This window comes from Hipposideros armiger, unplaced genomic scaffold (genome assembly GCF_001890085.2).
Source record: "Hipposideros armiger isolate ML-2016 unplaced genomic scaffold, ASM189008v1 scaffold_993, whole genome shotgun sequence".
Taxonomy (NCBI): Eukaryota; Metazoa; Chordata; class Mammalia; order Chiroptera; family Hipposideridae; genus Hipposideros; species Hipposideros armiger.
Genome location: NW_017732343.1, coordinates 133,205 through 146,797, shown reverse-complemented (window position 1 = coordinate 146,797; position 13,593 = coordinate 133,205). Strand labels below are relative to the sequence as shown.

Sequence of the window (13,593 nt, the reverse complement as noted above, 5' to 3'; positions counted from 1 at the left end):
AGAGGCTCCAAATTCTTCAAAATCTGAAAAACACAGGATTCCTTGAGTTTGAGGTGTCTTTGACAACTTCCAAAGGCCATGGTTATCGGGGTTCTGTTGACTGGCTTCCACCCTGATTAAGTGCAGTCTCATGTCAGCCTGTGCTGTGGGGGCTGTGGCTAAGGCAGTGTTCGCATGACCTGTTGTCTGAAACACGAGGCAAGTTTTCTATCTATGTCTAAATTAGGAATGAATTCCACTCTAGTCTCAAATTTACTTTGATACATCTAAAAAAGAGAATTAAAGAATGACATTCCAGCCTAGTAGCAGAAATGCCCCTTCCCTGAAATGCATGCAGATTTAAATAAAATTCTGTTTCCCTAGCTTGGAAGGAAGTGCAAAGCAAAAATGGAGTTTGGATATGCTAGTGTTCATTCCTTGAGGGGAAAAAAGGAAGGGGACAATTATTTTTTGTGTGCCTTCTATGTGACAGGCACTGTTCCATGTTTCAGAAATATTAACTCAGTACTCACACCAACTCTATTGGCGATGAGGGGAGATGGTCCTTAGTGAGAACTTTGTATATGCTAGACGGATTACATTTGTTGTCCCATTTAATTCTCACAGTGACCCTGTCAGCCAGGTAATACTAGGCCATTCTAGAGGTAATGTAGTTGAAGTTGAAAAAGGTTAAAAGTAACCCAGAGACAAGTTGGTAAAATAGCAAAGCCATAACTTGACTCCAGGTTTGTCTGACTCTAAAACCTCCCTTTTACATACTGTGTTGCTAAGTGAAAACCATTTCTCAAGTAGACATGATCTCATAAATATCAGCAAACCTCTGAAGTCAGACCTATGGGGTTAGGAGATCAGAGACTATAAAGAGAAAAAGGCAGTTTCGGGAGGGTTGCGATTGGGACGTGGACTGAAAACATGAATGCATACAGCAGCTCAGAAGAGCTGGAGATCTTCATGCATGGGAAACTGGGGAAGGCACCAGATGGCCCTTCACCTGGGAACCCAGGGGGTGGGGTAAGGATCAGAGGTAAAGGGAGAGTTGGCTGACTTAACTGTCTGCCGTTAGGACTTTATTAGTGAGCCAACTATGTCAGGTGCCGTTAAGTAATTATCCTTCCCTACTCTACACAGAGCTTGTACTCAGAAGAGTCTCCACAATAAGATAGTTTATGCAGTTAAAATGGTTCTGTTGGACTGAAGCAGGGTGGGATGGGGGGAGGGAGTGTACTACAGAGAGAAGGGGTAGGGTCCAGGTCCTAAGAGTGTGGTCTTTGGCAGACAGTCTCCCACATGCAAAGGGGCAAGTCATGAAAAAGAGCTGAAAAGGATCCAGGAAGCCATCATTTTCCTTTTGACCTCTCTGTGTCCTAACCACTTCTTCTACAGAAAACATTTCATTATTTAAATGAAACATTTGTTTATTCTCTCAGGCAGTGAGTCAATTGGTGAAACAGACCATCTGTCAACAAGTACTGAGTATCTATTGACAGGCCTCTGGCTAGTTACAGATAAGTAAAAGAAATCATGTCCTTGACCTTATGATATAAGCACTGGGGATCTGGGAAAGTCGAAGCTTACAGTATAAAGCAGGAGGATACTCCTTGATGATGCACTGATGGTAACATTGTCCAGATGGTGCAGGTGATTGTGAGGGAGCGAAAAAGGGGCATAATCTGACGGCAGAGGGACTTTTCAAGGAACGTTTCTCCTGAGGCAAGTTTGAGAGGAACGGAGGAGCAGGAGCTGGAGGAAAAAAGGTCAATGTGTTCCTTGCATAGGGACCCAGAAGGCAAGGCCATGGGGGGGGGGGGAGGAGACCGCTGTGTGCAAGGTCTGGCATAGAGATTGATGGGAAAGACCTCAGGGGTTTCCTCTGGGGTGGGGGAACTTGTTCCCAAGTGACCTCTAGGTCCAGACACCACACTCTTAACTAGTTCCCTGCTTGCCCAGGGCGCTCCCAGGCAGAGGGCAACTGGAGTTTTCCACAGGCTTATCAAGCAACTCTCCCTCCCTCAAATGGCTGAAGAGGAATAGCTGCTTTAGAGTGTAGCCTCAGGCTACTCTTCTATTATTCTTGTCCAGCGGCTGGGGAAAGGAAATAGGATTTGTAGTCAGAGGACATGGGTATGAGTGCTGGTTTCACTTATTAGCTGGATGACCTAGGGGCTGCCATTTAAATTGCTCTAAGTCTCAGGCTCTTCATCTATAAAATGAAGCTAATAAGAACTCCTGTCTCTTAATGTTATTATGAAGGGTTAAGGAGACGAGGTAGCACTTTGTGCATAGTTCCATCTTGGAACTACTGAATACCTTTGCAATGGTGTATTTCTATGATTATCTCACCTGCCCACCTCCCCCATCCCTCAGGCCATAATCTCCAAAAGGCATGTGGCTTTGTCTTATGCCTTTGTAGCTCTGGCTGCAAGCTCAGTGCCTGAAACACAGGAGACACTCCAGACAAGGTCTGTACACGGAATGAATGAACAAGGATGAGATATCTCTAGTTAATTTGTTTTTCTTAAAAACATTGTTAACTACACATATATAGAAATATGCATTTTTCTGCATATGTTTTATGATATAAATAAATTAAACAATATGGCAGCAATGACTCATTTACTTAAATGCCTCTGACAGCATGAATGAATAAATATGGAATACACTATAAAAAGTGAAAGTGTAAAAATGAGTTATTATTATCATCATAAGTAATAACAAGTCATCTAAAAACCTACCCAAAGCAAGCTGTTTAGCGTGCAAGAACTGCTTTAACACAGTAGGAGAATTCTTAAGGTAGTTGCAAATTGTGGGTTAGTAATGTAGGGAGAGAGAGTGGCTTAAATTGTCAGGCTGGCTCCACTGCTTCTGTGTTCTCTGCTTCCCAACCACACTAAGGACCACATATGATTGAGAAGATAAATGCAACAAGACAGGGGCTTCCTCATCTTCCCAACACCATGTTTACTGGTGGCCTCGCTGGCAGTCCAGACTTTTCTTCCAGTTACAGTGGAAAAAGCACCCGCCATCTTATCAAAGGTCAACCCCTCCACCTGGGCTGTGGTTCCCAAACCCCTCTCCTGACTTTCTTCTCTTTTCTCTTCTCTTTTGCCTGAGCGATTTCCCCCTCTTCCTTGGATTATTTCCATCAGCACAAAACCATGTTTTACAATCCATGTTGAATTCGTTAGAGTTAGATGTAGATATCTTTGAATTTGTTGGCACAAAACGGAAGCTTAAAACATTCACATTTACTGGCCTTGATTTCATTGGTGAAACAGGAGACACGATCATAATTTATAGTGGGATGGCAGAGTAGGAGCCCTAAGGACACTTAGATATTCAGGGAAGAAAAAAAATGCTGTCTTAACAATATCTTATCTTTACCTCATTTAACCTTCCAGTTATCTTTCTGTTCCTCTGGTCCGTTTTCATAGAAAACGCCTCAACGGAGTTGCCTGTATTCACCATTTCTATCCTCTCTCCTCCCGATTGCTCCTCAACGCACTCCAATGGAGTTTCATCTCCTCTACTCCATTGAAACTGTCTTTTCGACATCCCCAGTGATGTCAGCATTGCCAAAACCAGTGGTCGGTTTTCTGTGCTTATTTTAGTTAACCTCTCAGTAAATGCTAGAGCAGCAAAGTCACCAACTATTCCACCGGCCCCCATCTGTGCCCTAGGTCCCCTGCAGTTAGGGAGGGGCATGTGACTGGTTCTGGTCAGCAGGCTGTGAGCAGCAGTGATACGGGCTACTTTCTGGCTAAAGCATCGAAGAGCTGCTGTGCAATTCTCCATGCTCTCTCCTCTCCCTCTGCTGATTGGGGTCATTCCAGCTACAGAGTCTGTGGCAGCCTAGGTCCCTGGTGACTGTGGGCCAGAGCTCCCACGCCCTTCTGACTGATACTGTTCCTGCAGTGTGAATGAGAAACAACTTTTGTTATCATAAGCTACTGAGATTTACTGTTAATTTATCACCAAAACATAACCTGGTCTATCCTGACCAATGCAGAGCAGCGCTTGACACAGCTGACCCCTCCCTTTTGCTGGAAGCACTTCCTTCCTCGGCCTTCTGACGTTACTCCATTCTGATTTTTCTCCTGCCTTCCTGGCTTCTTCTTCTATCCTCCAGATGTTGTAGTGCAGTAGGGCTCAGTCCTAGGCACTCTTCTCTTTCACCAGGTGATTTCACTTAGTCTCATAGCTTTAATAGGTATTATACACCAATGGCTCCAAAATTTATATCTTTAGCTCTGACCTCTCCATGGAGGGCCAGATTGGGACATTTAATGGCCCACTTGAAATCTTGACATGAATGTCTACTTGGCATCTCAAACTTTACATGCCCCATACAGAATTTCAAACTCCATTCTAAACTCTACCCCAAGCTGTTTCCTCTAATCATTTCCATATCAGTAAATGAAACTATTTGCTCAAGCGAAAAAGTCTAGGACTTTTCCATGATTCCTCAGTTCCCACATCAGCTCCACCAGCGGGTCCTGTAGCAATGCTTTAAGAATATGCCTTACACCTCTTTGCTGCTCTTTATCTCCTTTTTATCCCAACCTTAGTCACTGCCGTTTCTCACCTGGAATGTCTCCTAACTGCTTTGCCAGTTCCCATCTTGCCCTATGACATTCTCCACATAGTGACCTGAGTGATTTTTACAGAACACAATCGTGCCACTCCTCTACTTTGAACTCTCCAGTGGCTCCCCGTGCCCCCTGAACAAGACCACACCCCTCAGCTTGGTAGGCTCTACATCATTTCTCTCCTCATGCCCCACCCGGGTCTTGACACATGCCTTCTCAGCTCACGGGCCTGCTTTCAGCTCCTCAGAGATGGCCATTGTATTTCTACCTCTGGGCCCTTACACTTGCTGCTTGTTTCTTTTGTCTGAAATGTCCTTTCCCTGAATCTTTATGACTATCACTGCGGTATTCGCTTCTCAGCTCACATGTCACCTCTGTTGGTCCCCACACCACCCTAAATGTTCCCTAGCCCATTATTCTGTTTCATGTCCTTCCCAGATTTTGTCCCCATCTGAAATTATGTACTGTGTAGAGTTCAAACTCCACAAAAGCATATCTGTCTTGTTCACTGTTCCTTCTCCAGTGCAGGAAGGAAGGAAGGAAGGAAGGAGGAGGAGGAGGGAGTCACAGTCCTATTGGAAATAGGTCTCCCTAATAGTGTCAGCTTTTCACCCTCGCCCCTGCCTTCCAAATCAAGCCTAAACTGTTCTGTGAAGATGCCAACTCTCAGGTTGGAGCTCTCTCCTTGCACTCACAATCAGAATTATAAAAATGCCCCTTCTTTCCCAGGGACCTGGCCTGGGTCAACTTCCGCAGGCCCTTCTAACCTATCCCTTGATTAAACTCATCACCTCATGCTTTTGCTGTCTCTCTCTCTCTCTCTCTTACTTGATTTTCACTTTTGTGTTTATTTTCTGTCTATTACAGCTATACGTTAATTATTTCTAAAGGGAGCCACACTAAACTCCACATATAAATGGCAATGGGGCTTGTGAGAACAGTTCTTTTTCCTTTTCCTGCCAAGAGCTTCCATTCCTGAGACAGAAAAATGAGAATCTTTGGGGATATCTATCACCATTTCAGAATGCCATAGGGTCAGCCAAGTTAATATCTATGTTTGCTATGTGTACATCCTCAACAGAGAGAAGTGATTTACTAATGAACCACTTATGTTAAGCTATCCAAAAAGGTTTCTGAGGAATTTTTCTTTCACAGATGCATTATCCTATAAGAATTCAGAGAGGAGGGGAATACCAAGATGGCAGATTAAGTAAATGTTATGCCTGCTGCATCCCAGGATCACACCAAAATTACAAATAAATTATAGAATAATCAACCTTGAAAATCATCTAAAGACTAGCTGAATAGAGCCCCTATAACTAAGGATATAAAGAAGAAGCCACTTCGAGACTGGTAAGAGGGGCAGAGATGCAAAACGGGCTGACCCCAAACCCACAGATAGTGATTGAACACTGGAAGGGGAAACCTTGGTGGCAGAGGTTGCCCTTGAAGATGGAGGGGTCCCAGCCCCACAATGGGCTCCCCAGCCCAGGGGTCCTGTGCCAGGAAGAGGAGTTCCCACAACATCTGAGAGTGAAAATCAGCGAGGACCCTGTCTATCCATCCTGGTGAGATGGAAGGCATCTGCAAACTCAGACTCCCTCATAAGGAGCCCTCATAAAGATTCCCTCCCTTGCAAACACTTACCTAGTCTCTGGCGAAGGGGCAGCAACTTGAGAGGTGCCAGAGACATATGGGCAAAGGCTGAGTTGTGTGGCTTTAGGACAAGTGCTAGAGGGACAGCTGCCATTAATCCTGTGTGGAGACTGATTCATGTGTAGTCTACAGGAAGACACCATTTTTTTTATGTTGAGCCCTCCCACAAAGGGCCAAGTCTGAGACTGCATTGAGCTGGTAAAATCCATGCATATGTATCACTTTGGGTCCCCGCCCCATACAGCTAGCACTGCATTACCCGGAACACTCTTGACTACTGAGCATCTGGTCCCACCACACAAGCTGCAGAAGCCTTTGACAGCAGTGGAAAGCCTGCAGCAGCCTGGGAAACTTTTGGTATTGGGCAGTGACCAAAAACATGCACTGCAGCCTCTCTTGGGCACCTCTCAGGGATTTGCGAGTCTGAGGCTAAAGGTGGCTGGCTTCAGTGTTCTAAGGGCATTTCACGAAGTGGTCACAGACCAAGCACTGCCCTGAGGTGGGCAGTGGCTGGCTGTGGCATACTCAGGGCACTTTGTGAAGTGGTCACAGACTGGTCACTGGTGCAATAATTGAATCTGCATTAACTTTGTAAGGAAAGCCAGCTGTGTCTCATGACTCCCTGGGACCCTACTCTGCTCAGTTAGAGCTGCATTACCAAAGGCACTCTCAACACTGGGTCAATGAACCTGGCCCACACACCTGAGGAAATGGAAACAAGAAAAAAGATGGAAAAGATATTTCACTCAAATAGAAATGAGAAGAAAGCTTACATCAGACAAAATAGGCTTTAAAACAAAGGCTATAATAAGAGACAAGGAAGGGCATTACATAATAATAAAGGAGTCAATACAACAAGAGGATACCCAACATAGAAGCACTTAAATATATAAAGCAAATATTGACCAACATAAAGGCAGAAATCAACAGTAACACAATCATAATAAGGAACTTTAACACCCCACTGACACCAATGGACAGATCTTCGAGACAGAAAATCAACACGGAAACAGTGGCATTAAATGACACTAGACCAGATGGGTTTAATTGATATTTTTAGAGCATTTCACCCCAAAGCAGCAGAATATACATTCTTTTCAAGTGCACATGAAACATTTTCTAAGGGAGACCACATGTTAAGCCACAAAACAAGTCTAAATAAATGTAAGAAGATTGAAATCATATTAAGCATCTTCCTTGACTACAATTGTATAAAACTAGACATCAACTACAAAAAAACCCCTGAAAAACACACAAACAAAAGGAGGAGAAATAACATGCTACTAAATAATGAATGGGTTAACATTGAGATCAAAGAAGACAAAAAAAGATACCTTGAGACAAGCAAAAATGAAAACACAATGACCCAAAATCTATGGGACATGGTGAAAGCTTTCCTAAAAGGGAAATTCATAGTAATGCAGACACAAGAAAAATCTCAAATAAACAGTCTAACTTCACACTTAAGGGAACTGGAAATAGAATAGTAAACAAAGCCCAAAGTAAGTACAAGAAAGGAAATAATAACCAAGTGAAAAGAAACAAAATAGAGACTAAGAAAACAATGTAAAGGATCAATGCAACCAAGGGCTGCATTTAAAAAAAACAAGTTTTTAAAAAAAGATAAACAAAATTGACAAACCTTTAACCAGACTCATCAAGAAAAAAAGAGAGAGGACCCAAATAAATAAAATCAGAAATGAAAGAGGAGACGTGACAATGGACAACACAGAAATACAAAAAATTTAAAGAAAATACTATGAGCAACTATATGCCAACAAATTGGACAATCTGGAAGAAATGGATACATTCCTAGAAGCATACCATCTTCCAAGGCTGAATCAAGCAGAAACAGAAAATCTGAACAGACTGATTACTACCAATAAAATAGAATCGGTAATCAACAAGCTCCCAACAAACAAAAGTCCTCGACCAGATGGCTTGACAGGTGAATTTTACCAAACATTCAAAAAAGAATTAACACCTGTTTTTATCAAACTATTCTAAAAAATCCCAGAGGAGGGAAGGCTCTCAAGCTCATTTTATGAGGTTACCATTACACTGATTCCAAAACCAGATGAAGACATTACAAAAAAAAAAACCCCAACAAGTATAGGCCAATATCCCTAGTGAACATAGGTGCAAAAATCCTCAACAAAATATTAGCAAACCAAATTCAGTAATACATTAAAAAGATCATACACCACACTCAAGTAGGATTCATTCCTGGTATGCAAAGTTGGTTTGAATCTGCAAATCAATTAACATGATACACCACATCAACAAAATGGAAAATAAAAATCATATGGTCATATTAACAGGTGCAGAGAAAGCATCTGACAAAATCCAGCATCCATTTATGATAAAACCTCTCAGCAAAGTGGGCATAGAAAGAACATCTCAACATAATAAAGGCCTTATATGACAAACCTATAGCTAATATCATACTCAGTTGAGGAAAGCTAAAAGCATTCCCCTTAAGATCAGGAACAAGACAAGGATGCCCACTTATACCACTTTTACTCAACATATTATTGAAAGTCCCGCCACAGCAATCAGAGAAGAAATAAAAGGAATTCAAATGAGAAAGGAAAAAGTAAAACTGTCATTATTTGCAGATGACATGATACTATATATAGAGAACCCCCAAAATTCCACCAAAAATCTATTAGAACTGATAAATGAATTCATTAAAGTCGTAGGGTACAAAATTAATATTTGGAAATTGGGTGCATTTTTATACACCAATAATGAAACATCAGAAAGAGAAATTAAGAAAACAATCCCATTTACAATTGCATAAAAAAATACTTAGGAATAAATTTAACCAAGAAAGTAAAAGCCCTATATTCAGAAAATTATATGACATTGAAAAGAGAAATTAAAGACGATACAAATAAATGAAAACATATACCATGCTCATGGATAGGAACCATTAATACAGTTAAAATGCCCATACTACTGCAAACAATCTATAGATTCAATGCAATCCCTATCAAAATACCAATAACATTTTTCACAGAACTAAAACAAATAATCCTATAATTTGTATGAAACCATAAAAAACTTTGAATAGCCATGGCAATCCTGAGAAAGAACAAAGCTGGAGGTATCATGATACCTGATATCAAACTATACTACAAGGCCATAGTAATCAAAACAGTATGGTAGTGGCATAAAAACAGACACATAGATCAATGGAACAGAACAGAGAGCCCAGAAATAAATCCATGCTTCTATGGTCACTTAATCTAAGACAAAGGAAGCAAGAAATTACATTTGGGTAAAGAGAGCCTATTCAATAAATGGTGCTGGAAAAACTGGACAGATACATGCAAGAAAAATGAACTGGGGCCACCTTCTTACACCATATACAAGAATAAATTCAAAATGGATTAAAGACTTAAATGTAAAACTTGAAACCATTAAATCCTAGAAGAAAATATAGGAAGTAAATGCTCAGACATTACCCTTAGTAATATTTTTACTGATATACCCCCTCAGGCAAGGAAAACAAAAGAAAAAACAAACAAACAAACGAGACTACATCAAACTGAAAAGTTTTTTCAGAGCAAAGGAAACCACCAACAACGCAAATATACATTCTACTGAATGGAAGAAGATATTTGTCAATGATATATCTGATAGAAGGTTAATATCCAAAATTTATTAAAAATACAGCTCAACACCAAAAAAAAAAAAAACCAATTAAAAAGTGGGCAGAGGACCTGACCAGATATTTCTCCAAAGGGGACACACAGATGGCCCACAGACATACGAAAAGATGCTGAATGTCAGTAACGATCAGGGAAATGCAAATAAAAACCCCAATGAGATACCACCTCACTCCGGTCAGAATGGCTATCCACAGTAAATCAACAAACAACAAGTGTTGGCGAGGATGTGGAGAAAAGGGAACCCTGGTGCACTGTTGGTGGGACTGCAAATTGGTGCAGCCACTATGGAAAAAAGTATGGGGGTTCCTCAAAAAATTAAAATAAGAACTACTTTATGACTCAGCAATTTCATTCCTGGGTATTTATCCAAAGAAATTCAAAACACTAATTAAAAAAACCCCAAAAAACAAAACATTTGTACCCCTATGTTTACTGCAGTACTCATTATTCACAATAGCCAAGATATAGAAACAACTGAAATGTCCATCAATAGATGATTAGATAAAGAAATTGTGTTGTACATTTATACAATGGAGTATTAATCTGTTATAAAAAAGAATGAAATCTTATTATTTGCAATGACACGAATGGGCCTAGGGGACATTATGCTAAGTGAAATAAGTCAGACTGAGAAAGACAAATACCATATGATTTCACTTATATGTGGAATCTAGAGAACAGACTAAACAAACAAACAAAACAAATAGACTCATAGATACGGAGAACAAACTGATGGTTGCTGGATGGGAGGAAGTTGGGGGGATGGGTGAGAAAGGTAAAGGGATTAGACAGTATAAATGGGTAGTCACAAAATAGTCATGAGAATGTGAAATACAGTATGGGAATATAGTCAATAATATTGTAAAAACTATGTATGGTGTCAGTTGGGTCCTGGACTTATTGGGGTATCACTTCATAAATTATATAAATGCCTGACCACTACACTGTACACCCAAAACTAATATAAAATAATATTGAATGTCAACTATAATTAAATACACACACACACACACACACACACATACACAGTCACTAGATATAAAGCACAGCATAGGGAATATAGTCAATGGTATTGGAATAGCTACGTACGGTGTCAGATGGGTAGTAGACTTGGGGTTATCACTTTGTGAGGGGTGCAAATGCCCAATTATTATGTTGTTTTGTACACCTGAAACTAATAAAATACTAGTTAATTAAAAAAAAAGAATTCAGCCTCTCTCCCAACTCAGATGCTACCTCTTCCTCCAGACGCTTGCAACATGGCATCTTTGATGGGTTCCAACCCCTCCAACAGGCAGAACTGGGAGGATGTGGACTTCCCTATTCTGTGCCAGACATGTCTTGGAGAAAACCCATATATCCGAATGACCAAAGACATGTATGGGAAGGCATGCAAAACCTGTGCCAGGCCATTCACAGTGTTTCACTGGTGCCCCGGGGCCTGCATGTGTTTCAATAAGATTGAAGTGTGCCAAACCTGCAGTAAATTGAGGAATGTCTGTCAGACCTGCCTCTTGGATCTAGAGTATGGCCTCCCCATCCAGGTTCGTGACGCAGGATTGTCTTTTAAGGATGACATGCCAAAGTCAAATGTCAACAAAGAGTACTGCACACAGAATATGGAGAGGGTGATCGCTAACTCTGACGGAACACGGCCAGTTGGCATGCTGGGGAAAGCCACATCCACCAGTAACGTGCTGCTCAAGCTGGCCCGGACCACACCTACTACAAAAGGAATCGACCTCACATTTGCTCTTTCTGGGTGAAAGGGGGATTAAGAGAGGAGAGGAGTTTCCATACAGACATGAGAAGCCAACAGATCCAGATGACCCGGTTGCTACATTAAAGACTGATATTATGGAATCAACGACCCTGTGGCAGATAAGCTCCTAAAGCGGGCTTCAACAATGCCTCGTCTGGACCCACCAGAGGACAGGACTCTCACCACACTATATGTTGGTGGTCTGGGTGATACCATTACTGAGACAGATCTGAGAAACCATTTCTACCAGTTTGGAGAAACCCAGACCACCACCGTTGTGCAGAGACAGCAGTGTGCTTTCATCCAGTTTGCCACAAGGCAGGCTGCAGAAGGGGCTGTGGGAAAGCCCTGTAATGAGTTGATTGCCAATGGCTGAAGACTCAACGCGAAATGGGGACGGTCCCAAGCAACCAGAGGAGACAAGAAAAAGAGAAGGATGGAACCACAGATGCTGGGATGAAGCTAGAGCTTGTTCTGGGACTGCCAGTGTTAAGGGTGCCCAGACCCAGGGAATACATGGATCCAATTCCCCTGAGGCTTTTACTGAGGATGCATGACACACTCCAGCCAGGCCTTGTGAAGCAGACCAGACCACGGGAGGTGATTTCTCAGACCAGGCCCTGGGAGGCAATTCTCAACTGTCAGCCTTTAAACTTACATGACCAGCTCCCACCTTTCTTTGTTCTTTCCCCCTTCCTCCCTCACCTTCTTGCCTGACTATAAAACCTCTTGATTATCCTCAGTTCGGGAAAGGTTTTTTTTCTAGACATTAGTCTGCTATCTTCCCTAGCTGCCGGCATCTAGAATAAAGTAAGCTTTTCTCCTAAAAAAAAAAAAAAAAAATTCAGAGAGGAATATAGTTGATGCTGAAGTCAAGTCCTAAAGATTTAAACCCCCATACCTTTGACTGATGAGGCAAGAACAGGTACAGGTATTACTTTACTTTTCCTAAATACCAAGGTATAGCTTCTCCATTGCAAAAAATTTCGGGAATTAAACAAGGGTGTAAATAAGCAGGAAAAATATCACTTATCACTCACAATTTCTCCACCTTCCAGTTTTCGCTATGCTTTGTTTTACTGCATAGCTAAAATGAATCTCTCTCTCTCTCTCTCTCTCTCTCTCTCTCTCTCTCTTTATACCTATACCTATATCTATCTATCTATCTATCTATCTATCTATCTATCTATCTATCTATCTATCTATGAGGTCAGACAATTAAGTTCACGAACTATTCCTAGAAAAAGTGCTACATACCTCATTGCTGAATATCACTACGGTTACGTTCAAAGTACTCCCATGGTGAAGCTATGCACTGATGCCAGCACCTAATCCACCCTTCAAAGCAATTTTGGAACTCTTTCTGGAATGGCCATCAGAGCTGTTGTCGTATTACCCTTGAGGTCCTGAATGTCATCTAAATGTCTTCCTTTCAATATTTCCTTTATCTTCGGGTAAAGAAAAAAAGTCATTGGGGGCCAGATCAGGTGTTACAATACAGTTATTTGTTTACTAGCTAAAAACTCCCTCACAGACAGTGCTGTGTGAGCTGGTGCATTGTTGTGATGCAAAAGCCATGAATTGTTGGCAAAAAGTTTAGGTCATTTTCATCTAACTTTTTCATGCAGCATTTTCAGCACTTCCAAATAGTAAACTTGGTTAACTGTTTGTCCAGTTGGTACAAATTCATAATGAATAATCCCTCTGACATCAAAAAAAGGTTAGCAACATCATTGCAACAAGTTTGCTAACTTAATTGTCAGACCTCATGTGTGTGTGTGTGTGTGTGTGTGTAATTTTGTAGCCTATTTATTTCACTTAACATTATTTCATAATTTTTCTCAGTTTTCATAAGTTTTCTCAGTCAACAATTCTTTATGAATATTGCTTTTATTTTTGTGCAATATTTCAT

The 13,593-nt window shown here is 41.2% G+C and overlaps 1 protein-coding gene and 1 pseudogene across 1 annotated transcript in view; one reads left to right on the top strand and one right to left on the bottom strand.

The window, feature by feature from the left end:
- LOC109375848 (kinesin-like protein KIF6) overlaps positions 1 to 13,593 on the bottom strand; it is a 231,011-nt gene that overhangs the window by 128,088 nt on the left and 89,330 nt on the right. The gene's annotated exons all lie outside the window — the stretch shown is intronic.
- Positions 11,179 to 13,593, top strand: part of LOC109375845 (pre-mRNA-splicing factor RBM22 pseudogene) — a 7,445-nt pseudogene continuing 5,030 nt past the window's right edge.